Genomic DNA, 10,463 nt, shown 5'->3' with positions numbered 1-10,463 from the left:
GCTTTGCAGTGCTACCCTCCAGCGAGCCTTCCTAGAAACAGAAGTCCTTCACAGGTTCCCACCGGCCGGCAGCCCAAACAACATTCACACCACAGCACTCGTTCCGCACAGGACCAGCTGCGGAGGGAACCATGCTGTTCTCGCCTCCACAGGCAGCTGTTCCCAGCCCGCAGCCTGTGGCCGCAGCTTCAGTCAGGCTCACAGGCATCCAGCCTGTTCAGAGGCCGCTGGCTTTTCACTCTGGCCTCACTCATCTGCTTGAACGCTGACATCACCGGGATCTGGGGACCCCTATGGCCAGCACAGGCTCCTCTGAAGGCTGCAACAGGCAGAACCTGGCTCCAACTAGAACCCACTTCTGCACCCAGGGCCCAGCTGCCTCAAGGGACCTGCTGTGGGAAGGACTGAGGGGTCTCTCGGGCAGGACTCCTATCAGGCTTACACAGGGCTCCAGGGTGACACTGGGGAGGGCGGGTATTTGATTTGAACAACGTCCCACTTTTCTAAACTCGCGCCCTTTTGGTGAACAGCTGCAACAAAATCAACATGAACAGTAAGTGAAAGAGTTGTCCCAGGGCTGCACCTCCTGCACAGTCCCCAGAGTCCCCAACCCCGTCAAGCAGCCTCATGACCAGCACCCACGAGGGGCAGCCACAAAGTGGCATCTTGGGGAGAGACAACTGGCCTCATCTGTAGGCCTTGGTAACTCTGACAGTTTAGATTCAGCGGGACAAGTAGAGACAGTCAAGTGAAGCCAGAAAGGAGAACACTGAGTGTCACCAAGCACAAGCTTGTGAAATATACTCAAGATACATCAAAGATCATCCCCCCAAAAATTATCTGGGAGCAATCTGAGGGAGAGCAGGGGTGCTCAGAGCATCAGAACCAGAGGAATATGAACTCATGACTGCATTTGTAGCTCTCCTCTCCCCCAGACGGGTATGGTTCTGGGCAGATGGAGGACATCAGTTAGTGCTCAGAGGCCGGGAAACAGAGTCAGTCACCGTGCCCAGGAGGACAGAGCCCTCACTTCTGTCTCCTTGTGACATCACTGCTGCAAAGAGCAGCACATGTGGTGCCGGCTGAAAAGCTCTCCCTCAAGAGGAATCCCACGGTGCCATCTCCTTGGCACTGGACTGGCAGACCAGGGTCACTGTCCCTCAAGAGGAATCCCACGGTGCCATCTCCTTGGCACTGGACTGGTAGACCAGGGTCACTGTCCCTCAAGAGGAGTCCCACGGTGCCATCTCCTTGGCACTGGACTGGCAGACCAGGGTCACTATCCCCCAAGAGGAGTCCCATGGTGCCAGTCACTGCACTGGCAGACCAGGGTCACTGTCCTGAGCAGCCGCCATGCTCAGCTCCACGTCTGCAGCACACTGTCAGCAGTAGGCGGGACTGCCCCCCGACACACGTTCCACAGCTCTCCTGGCCCAGTTCTTGCTCCTTTGCTCACTCCTACCCAGAGCCAAGCTGGAATCCTCAAGAGCACATGGACACATTTGTTTGGTCTCTTTAAGAACCGAGAAGTGCTTCATCAGAGCAAAGTCTGAAGTGCACTACTCCAGGGGGTTGCATTAAGCAAAGGGGCTGGCCAGAGCTCTGGGGAGTCTAGAACCCATGGAGAGGCTGGATGAGGTCTTGGGCCCTGGGCTAGATGACACCTGTGGCTTGCTTCTGAGTAACAGGCCTTCAAAAAGCACGCAGGGTGTGCAGACTTGTGTTCAGACACAAGTGAGTCCCAGTGAGTCATTCATGCCTACAGTCAACTTAGCTGTTCACAGCCTGCTACAGGAGGCACTCGGGAGTTGTGTTTGTGGGAGGCAGAAGTCAGCCTGAGGATAGCTGAGTTCAGTCACCAAGCAGGGCCTCACTTACAGCCTTTTCTTTTTCTCTGAGTCATTTGAAAAACTAAGGCTACTTACAATTAGGAAGGACGTGCTTCTGAACCTCTAGTGTTGTTGAGCGATTTAACTATATCCTAGTATTAAATATAGAGAAATGGCAAGGTCTATGGGGGGACAGCATAGTAGTCTTGCAAAACGTCTTCATGCCTAATGCTCCAAGGTTGAAGGTTCAATCCCCAGCACAACCATAAGACAGACGTTTAAAAAATGTATGTATATACAATATATATCATGTATAACATATATGTATATCTTATATAGAAAATAGATATGTAATATAAGTACGATCTACATAAACATAATAAAATGAATGTCTCATAAAAACCAATCAATAAGGGGCAGGCGGTGGTGCACAGAGACCAGAGTTCAAACTGCCGGCCCTCACTCGCCTGCCAACAGGGCCTTTCAGAGTGTCTGAGTCCCAGGTCCAGGCAGGGCCACCCAGCACGGGACCACCGTCAGGACTGTGATGTGGGTGAGGTTTGGTTCGGTAGACAAGCAGGAAAATCCCTGGACAGAAGCGTGGGGGGAGAGAGAAAAGAATCACCGGCCAAGGAGGAAGGGGAGGAGGAGGAGGAAGAGGAGTGTGGGTGGGGGAAGGCCTCCTTGTCCCTCTGGAGTTAACTGGCGACCTGGAGTTGCGGTCTCTGGGCGCCTCTGGAGGACCTGACTCCAGCAGTCTGTGAAGTCCATGGTCACCGCCACATACGCACGCTGCTACTTCCTCAGGTGCTGCTGACACTCCAGGGGTCCGAGCAGTTTCGGAGGGTGTCCCGCTGCCTCAGCTCTGCCCAGATGCCGACTCCCTCTCTGCCTCAGCCTGCTTTGCATTCCCAGCCAGGGCCCCAGCTCTGCCCTGTCCCTCACATCTTTTGGGAACTGCAGGGTTTCACAAAGTCTGTGGCTCAGAATCAGGCTCGGGCAGCCTCAGCACGCAGCCCTCTCACCTTGCTCAGATCCAAGCCTAAGGCTGAGTCCTCTGTCTCTGGTGCTCCTCCAACCCTCAGAGTGTGCTGAATGCCATTCTTCACTGACCCATCGACAGGCTGTGTTTATGGGGCCGATAGTACGTGCGCACGGAGGTGAGGACGTTGCTGAGATGGAGGAGAAGAAAAAAACCAACAGGACAAAAGAGCCGAGTCAAATGGTAGGGTTCATGCAACAAAGGCCTGTGCCTGACAAAGGGCTGGGCTGACCCTCTCTGCCATCCTGGAGGCCACCCAGCCTGCTCCCCCCAAGCTCTACAAGGAAACAGGCAGGAGACCAGGCAGAGAAGCAGCCCTTTCTTCTCTGTGCTGCTGGCCTCTAGAGGCACCCCAGGCACTGCACTGTGGAAGGGCAGTGAACTCTGCCCTTGAAATGCTGCTAGTAGGAAACTCCTCCCTCACTCTGGCTGCCTGATGATGGCTGCCTTGTTCAGACTCTTCTAGATGTCACGGTTCCCCTCCCTGAAAGGGAAAAGGTAGACGGGAGAAAGGAAAGGATTCTTCAGAGTTGTCTCCCGCAGAACTTGGAGCACATGACAGTGCCGCCTGTCAGTGAGTTTCCTAAGCAGTAGGTGGTCAGACTTGCCAAGGGAGCTGGGATGCCCACCCCGCCTGAGGCAGCAGAGCCCCGGGCAAAGCCCCGTGCCAGACGTGCAGCACATAGGCTGCCAGGCACTCCCTGCTCCAGCCCTGGTGCTGCACTGTGCACAGCTCTGACTGCTGGGGCTTTGTTCTCCTGGCTTTCTTTCACTGCAGCCTCGTACGAGGAACACTGCGGAGCACATGGGGAGCTGCCCCAGCAGGCCCAGCTTCACTATGGGAATGGGACTGTTTGCTCTGTCCCGAAACAAAGCACCCAAAGTTTTATTGGGATCCAGCTGGTTTTTGTTGTTGTTTTGGCCTCCAGGGTTATTGCTGGGGCTCGGTGTCTGCACTACAAATCCACTGCTCCTCGAGGTCATTTTTCCCATTTTGTTGCCCTTGTTGTTATTGTTGTTGGATAGGACAGAGAGAAATGAACAGGGGAGGGGAAGACAGAGAGGGGGAGAGAAAGACAGACACCTGCAGACCTGCTTCACCGCCCGTGAAGCAATGCTCCAGCAGGTGGGGATCCTTACACCCGTCCTTGTGCTTCACGCCATGTGCGCCAGCAGGCTGCCCCACCACCTGGACCCCGCTCCAGCTTTTTATTCCATTATTATCAGTTACATAAATGGATAAACCATTCTTTTTAGAAAGCATGTGAGAGTAATCAAAACCAGTGATAAAGGGATTGTCCCCAAAGCAAGGTTGTGTGTGTGTGTGTGTGTGGGGGGGGGTGTTATGCTTCCTCTTCTATGTTCAGTGTCTCAAGTCTGAGGTTTGGAATGCTGGCCCAGTCCTCCATTCCACCCAGTCCCTGACAAGAGCCTTCAGAAAAACAGAGAACCAGAAATAAAGTTATCTGAAACACATACATAAGCCCATGCTGTGCCTATGAAGGGAATCTCAAACCTAATTTATTAATCAATGGAGACCAATTCACTTGGGGAAGGAAACTTAGTCTTGATCAAATAATGTACTTACCATCAGTTTGCAGATTTATTCTTGAAATGCTGACTAACAATAACTTGGAGGGCAGCTGCGGGTTACGCTGTTGTGTTGTCATGTTATGACCACAGAATTCTAATCGGTGCTACAAAGGATGCCTCATTAAGATACAAAGTGGGAAAACTTCAAAGGAAGACTAGAAAATGGAGTAAATGCCAGCCATAGTAACAGGATGGGTGCATTCATGTCTCGAAACACATCAGTCATTAACTATTGAATCCCAGGCCAGTGTTTCACAGGAACATGCCCCCTTTCCCCAAGGCCGACCCTCCTCCAGGATGCAAAGAGCAGTAGCGACAAAGCTGACTGACGGGTCTTAGTCCTTGTTGCTCCTCCTTTGCCAGTCAGATTAAGTGCCGCCTAGGACCGGGCAAGATGAGGAAAGAGAGGCCGACGTCACCAGAGTCTGGAAGGCTCTTTAATATTAAGCAGGGTAATTACATGGCCGAGTGAGGTGCTCACTCTGGACGGGGAGGAAGCAAAGGGCTCAAGAAGGGCTATGCCAAAGGGAACAAGGGAGGAAGAAGTAGTTTGTGGCAACCCAGTTCACAGTTCTGGAATTCACAAGCGATTTTTTTTGTTGTGGTGGTGGTTATTATTATTATTGTTATTGATGACTTTGTTGTTGGATAGTACAGAGAGAAATGGAGAGATGAGGGGAAGACAAAGAGGGGGAGAGAAAGATAGACACCTGCAGACCTGCTTCACTGCTTGTAAAGTGAACCCCTTGGAGGTGGGGAGCCGGGGCTTGAACCGGTATCCCTACACCAGTCTTTGTGCTTTGTACCATGCAGCGCTTAACCCACTGCGCTACTGCCCGACCCCCCAAGAGATTTCTTTGAAAGGAAGCAAGAAGGCAAAGAAAGCACACACACCTGTGTGAAGCTCTAAGAGTAAACATCCCAAACTCTTCCTGGTTGGTGCCTCTCATGAAGATAGATGTTTACACTCTGCTTTGATCCAAAAATTAGGGCTGGCTCATAGGTAGTCTGTTTGCCCCCAGGTCTGACAATTACTTTCTCTTCTAGAAAAGATAAGATTTTTTTTTAAAAAAAGATTTTTATTTATTTATTAATGAGAAAGGTAGGAGAGAAAGAACCAGACATCACTCTGGATTGAACTCAAGCCCAGCGTGCGAGTCCACTTTATCCCCATGTCTGGGCCTTGGACGCAGTACTCGTCTAGACTTCACTGTCCTGTATCTTTACCACCTTATATAGGAGAAGGGAGTTAGTGAAAGAATGCAAGTTCTACACACACATACATCAGAACCCTCAAACAAAAAGCAAAGCAGCAGAAGGCATTTTTATCAAGGTCAGCCATCTTTCTCTGTGGAACCCAATAGCCTGAATGCAGGTTAGCAAATTCAATGTCTGTTTTTAATTGCTTGTGCCTAGCCATATTTTCAGTGCTTTAATGGGATTTCTAACAGGAAATGACCACAGCTTCTCTATCTTAAGGATTCAAATTTAGAGAAAAACACCCAAGATGCCACTACTTAGCCACTTAGCCAGTGGGCACGAGCTACAGCTATTCTATCATGGGTGTGGTGTTGCCATGGCACCAGTGGCTACTGGCATGCTGGCGACTTTCAGAACCTTTTTGTATATAATTTAAAAGACGTCATCTTCTCCGGGTCATACCTGATAGCACAAAACCAAGATAACTGACTAGGTCTTCACAGAAGAGGATGTTCTTAACTCTTAAAAAAAAAGCTGTAGCCTTATCTGAAGACCCTGGGATTGGCATCTCTTTGGGGTTAATACTCTTGGGAGCCACTGCATTTTAATTGTGTGGAGCATGGTGGGAGAAAGTGGTTTCTTTCTGTGGAGCTGTGGAGCACGCCCTAAGCAGCAGCCTCCTCCACCACCGACAGCAACATCAAGCGTGACTCGAGCTCTGCTTGCCAGGTGACTGGAGTCCTGCAGGATCTAGAACTCCTGGTAGGGTGGGCAGCATGATGGTCATGCAGAGACTCATGCCTGAGGCTTTGGGGTGCCAGGTTTAACCCCACACTGCCATTAGCCAGAGCTAAGCAGTACTGTGGAGGAGGAGGAGGCGGGGGACGAGGAGGGAAGGAGGGGAGGAGAAAGAAGAGGAGGAGGAGGAGGAGGAGGAGGAGAAGAACTCCCCTAGATTTGCATGGCACTAGTTATTGCATTGACTGAGGGCATTTTAAATTGTATTTTAAAAAATATTTATTTTAATGAGAGAGGGAAAGAGCACGGGGAAGGGAAGGAGGGAGGGAGGAAAAGAGAGACCAGAGCCGTCCTTAACTTTAGCTTGTGGTGGTGCTGGGGGTTGAAGTTGGGACATGGGAGCCCCAGGCAGAAACGTCTTTTGCATGGTCATTATGCTCGGTTTTTTGTTTGTTTGTTTTTATCACAAAGCTGTCACCAATGCAGGCCTTGCCCATCCATATGCATGCAGTCCTTTTAAGCCAAGGTTCACGAACAGTTTTCTGGCATTTGACAAGACTCCTGCTAGAGCAGGTTCCTAAATCATCCACCCGTCCCCACCCTAGGTCCTGCCTACCTCTACGTGCCTCTCGAGTCATTAGAAACAAAACATGTAGACCCGAAACACAGTCCCTGGATAGTGGTCCTGCTTTGTCATATGCACAGCCTAGGTCCTAGCAAGGCCCCGGCGCACTGGGGAAGCTTTGTTGCCATAATATCTCTCCCCCTCTCCCTATGTCTCTAGCCTTCAGTCTTAAAAAGCTGGTCTGGAGCAGTGAAACCACAGTGATGCAAAGGATAGAAAAGGAAAAGAAAGGGAGGGGAGAAAATGGGAGGGGAGGGGAGGGGAGAAGGAGAGCAAGGAAAAAAAGGAAAAGAGAACAAGAGAAGAAAAGATGTTTATTTATTTTAAAGACTTTTTTATTTTTTAATTTTATCAGTGATTTAATGTCGATTTACAAAATGGCATGTCGACAAGGGTATAAATCCACTCCACTCCCACCACCAGGGTTCTGGCTCTTCAGTCTCTTCAGTCGCCCTGCTGCAAGCCAGCACACGGGCCAGCCGTCATCTCTACAACTGTCTGCCTTTATACGTAACTGCCCCATTTAAGAAAAGACACTTCTAACAGTTTGCCAACTTGTAAACGGCAATGTAGAACATAAGGAAGATTCCTAAAATATGCATGCTGATGGTGGTCTGGTCCACAACTCCCTTAAGTACATGAACTTTGGAACTTTGTGATCTTGTGGAGCAGAAACAATATTCAAAGACATAACTGTGCTAGAAGTGTTTTCTTTTTCTTTGCTTAGAATGGAAAATGTTAGTGACTATGAGGGGAGAGAGGTTTTTATTCAAATGTACTGGAAACATAACTCTGGTACCAGGGAACAAGGGTAATTCTTAACTAGAAATTCTTGCATCCTAGTGAAAATAAAAAGTACTGTGCCTGCTGTAAGCTTGGGACCTAAGTGGCACTTGAGCGTAAAAGCGTCCAGGTGGCAGTAGGCATCGTGGGTCCTCACTAACCATGCCTCCCAACTGTACTTTACCGGGGCCCTACCCGCTTGATAGCACGCAGAGAGAATTAACCAGGTAGCAGGAAGAATGCCTCCATGCTTCACTCAAACTCAAGATTCAGAGTCTGGAATGCTGCCACAGGTGCGACTTCATAACTGGGCACAGTGATGAACAAGGGAGCAGTCGGTCCCCCACTCACACGCCATCTGTCTCACACACACATGCATATATGTGCAAACATAACCACTTTCTTTTACACTCTCTCTACGAAATGACATGGCAAAAAAAAAAAGAAGAAGAAGTATGCATCTTTCACTCTCTCGTAGCTATTCTTCATACAAAGTTCCTCCCTTCATTAAGTTAAACCTAATCTGCTTCCAAAGCCCCAGTCTGTGGAGGCACCAGGATACCTGATGTAAGTACAACACAAACCACTGGAACAAGTACGCTTCCCATGTCTTCCATGGTCTCACTTTAGCCTCTCTCCTTAGAAGAGAATTCTCCATCCCTCAGAAGCAGGCTCAAGAAACTTTGACTCCCCCAGCCGCCGTGGTCTAAGGACCCATCTGGGAAGGCCCCAAGGAGAGAGCATCACGGCAAGACTCACGGCAAGACTCAAAGTATATTCCTTCTCAGTTCCCTAGCGATGTCCTCGGGTGCTGCTCTTCACACACAAACACAGCCTGGGGCAGCCATGGGAAGACTGTGCTTCAGGCTGGAAGGGCATACGTCCGCATTCCAAGTCAATTAAATGACTAGCCTGCAGTCACAGTTCCTGGCAGTTTTGGGACTGGAAGCTAGCCCCCTCCTCTCATCCAGGTCCATGCTTCTCCCTCTGGGCCATGTCGTCACCTACTTTAGAGGGCCTCTGTGCTTGTGAAAGTTAGAGATTTGTCGAGCCATGTAGCCATTTCCATGAACAAAAAACACAGGTTGCCCAGCTGGCTGGATGACCAGATGGAGATCTGCCCTGTGCTGCTCTTAAGGCCATACACATTCCTGATGAAGAATCCAGAGTGCAGGAGGGGAGTGAGGTGTGTGTGTGTGTGTGTGCGCGCGCGCGCGCACAAAAGCAAATGGCGATGGGGGTGTGAGCACACTTAAGAGGGGAGGGAAAATTTTAGAGGAAACAGTCCATTTTAGCAATGTGACCACTGTCTTTGGAACAGAACAAAGACCAGATTCTCCTCCACCCCACTGAATGACTGAAGCTTTCCTACTGGAGTTCTAGAAACACAGAGACTAACACAATAGCACCAAAACTCTGTTTAGTCAAAGTCTAAATACTGTGCATGTGTGCGCACATCTTCCCCATCAGTGTCCATTTCATTTTCAAGCAAATGCAGATCTCTAACTATGCCTCTACATACACAACTCCAGTTTACCTTGGGAAGGAGGAAGAGTCAAGCTTCTTCATTTCATTTGCAGAAGTTTGTCTTCCTATTGCCGTGACGCAGTGGTGACTCAAGCTGGGTGAGGTCTACAGGAGACAGAGCTCACAGGCCCCTGTGCCCAGTCAGCACAGACCACACAGCAGAGCGCCAGACACACTCACCGATGGGATGAGGCACGGCAGTCTGTTTTGTTAGCAGGCCACACAAAGAATTCACTTTACTTGAAATTAACTGCTGGGTGTGTTTTTCTGAGACAAGAGCAAAGTATATGTAGGTGTATATGTGTCTAACACAAAAAACAAGAACATGTAGGTGTATATGTGTCTAAGACAAAAAAACCAAGTCTATGTAGGTGTACTGGCCTGTGTATGGCAACCACTCTGCTACTCTACCCTATGACTTGGAAACTGCAGTGCACAGCTAGCCCGCTGGTAGTCAGCACCCGCAGTTAGCAGAAAATACTGTGATAACCAGTGCTTTCACTGACACTACACACCTGGATGACACACAGGACTCCTCCCGAAGCTCTTGGGCCTCTGGCACTGCTATTTTATTTAATCCACAATTCTGCCAACCTAGCAGGCACATGTGCACACGTTAAAGGCACCCTGGCCGACGTGATGTGCAGCGGAGTACCATAAAAGAGACAACCTGCATTCTACTACCTTATGAGAACTAGATGGGGGCTAGGGCCGATGAAATTGGGGCTTTTAAATCATTCCACATTAAAGTACAAAGGATCCCCTAGTACTTGCTGGCTCCGTCCTGACAGCAATGTTTCCAGTTATTCGAGCTGTTTCTTTGAGTTGTCTTGAGTATTGTGATCACTAAAACTTGTGTTCAGAACCAACAGAACCCACCATTTACGGATTCCCACTTTCATGTTACTTTAACAATTCACTGCAACCAGTTTCCTCAAACTGATTTTGAACTTAATTATACATTAAGATCCTGTCCTTGACATCCTTTAAGAATAAATGGCTAAGAAGTAAAAAGCCTTCTGTCATATTCTTTTAGAAGTTTTGTCCTGTTTTTTTCCCCATTCAAGTCATCTATGGGTTCGAAGGCTGAGTGGCACTTGGACTCCGGATGTTTTCATGATTCAAC

The 10,463-nt window shown here is 49.3% G+C and overlaps 1 long non-coding RNA gene across 1 annotated transcript; it reads right to left on the bottom strand.

The window, feature by feature from the left end:
- Nucleotides 1-1,806: 1,806 nt before the first annotated feature.
- On the bottom strand, nt 1,807-9,662 carry LOC132539845 (uncharacterized). Its single transcript, XR_009551111.1, has 3 exons — nt 9,348-9,662; nt 4,460-4,581; nt 1,807-3,001 (listed from the first exon to the last, which is right to left on the bottom strand). It is a non-coding gene; the product is annotated as an uncharacterized LOC132539845 (long non-coding RNA).
- Between the last annotated feature and the right edge of the window lie 801 nt (nt 9,663-10,463).

This window comes from Erinaceus europaeus, chromosome 8 (genome assembly GCF_950295315.1).
Source record: "Erinaceus europaeus chromosome 8, mEriEur2.1, whole genome shotgun sequence".
NCBI classification, from domain to species: Eukaryota; Metazoa; Chordata; class Mammalia; order Eulipotyphla; family Erinaceidae; genus Erinaceus; species Erinaceus europaeus.
Note: the sequence above shows the minus strand (reverse complement) of the source record. Positions and strands in the feature narration are given on the sequence as shown.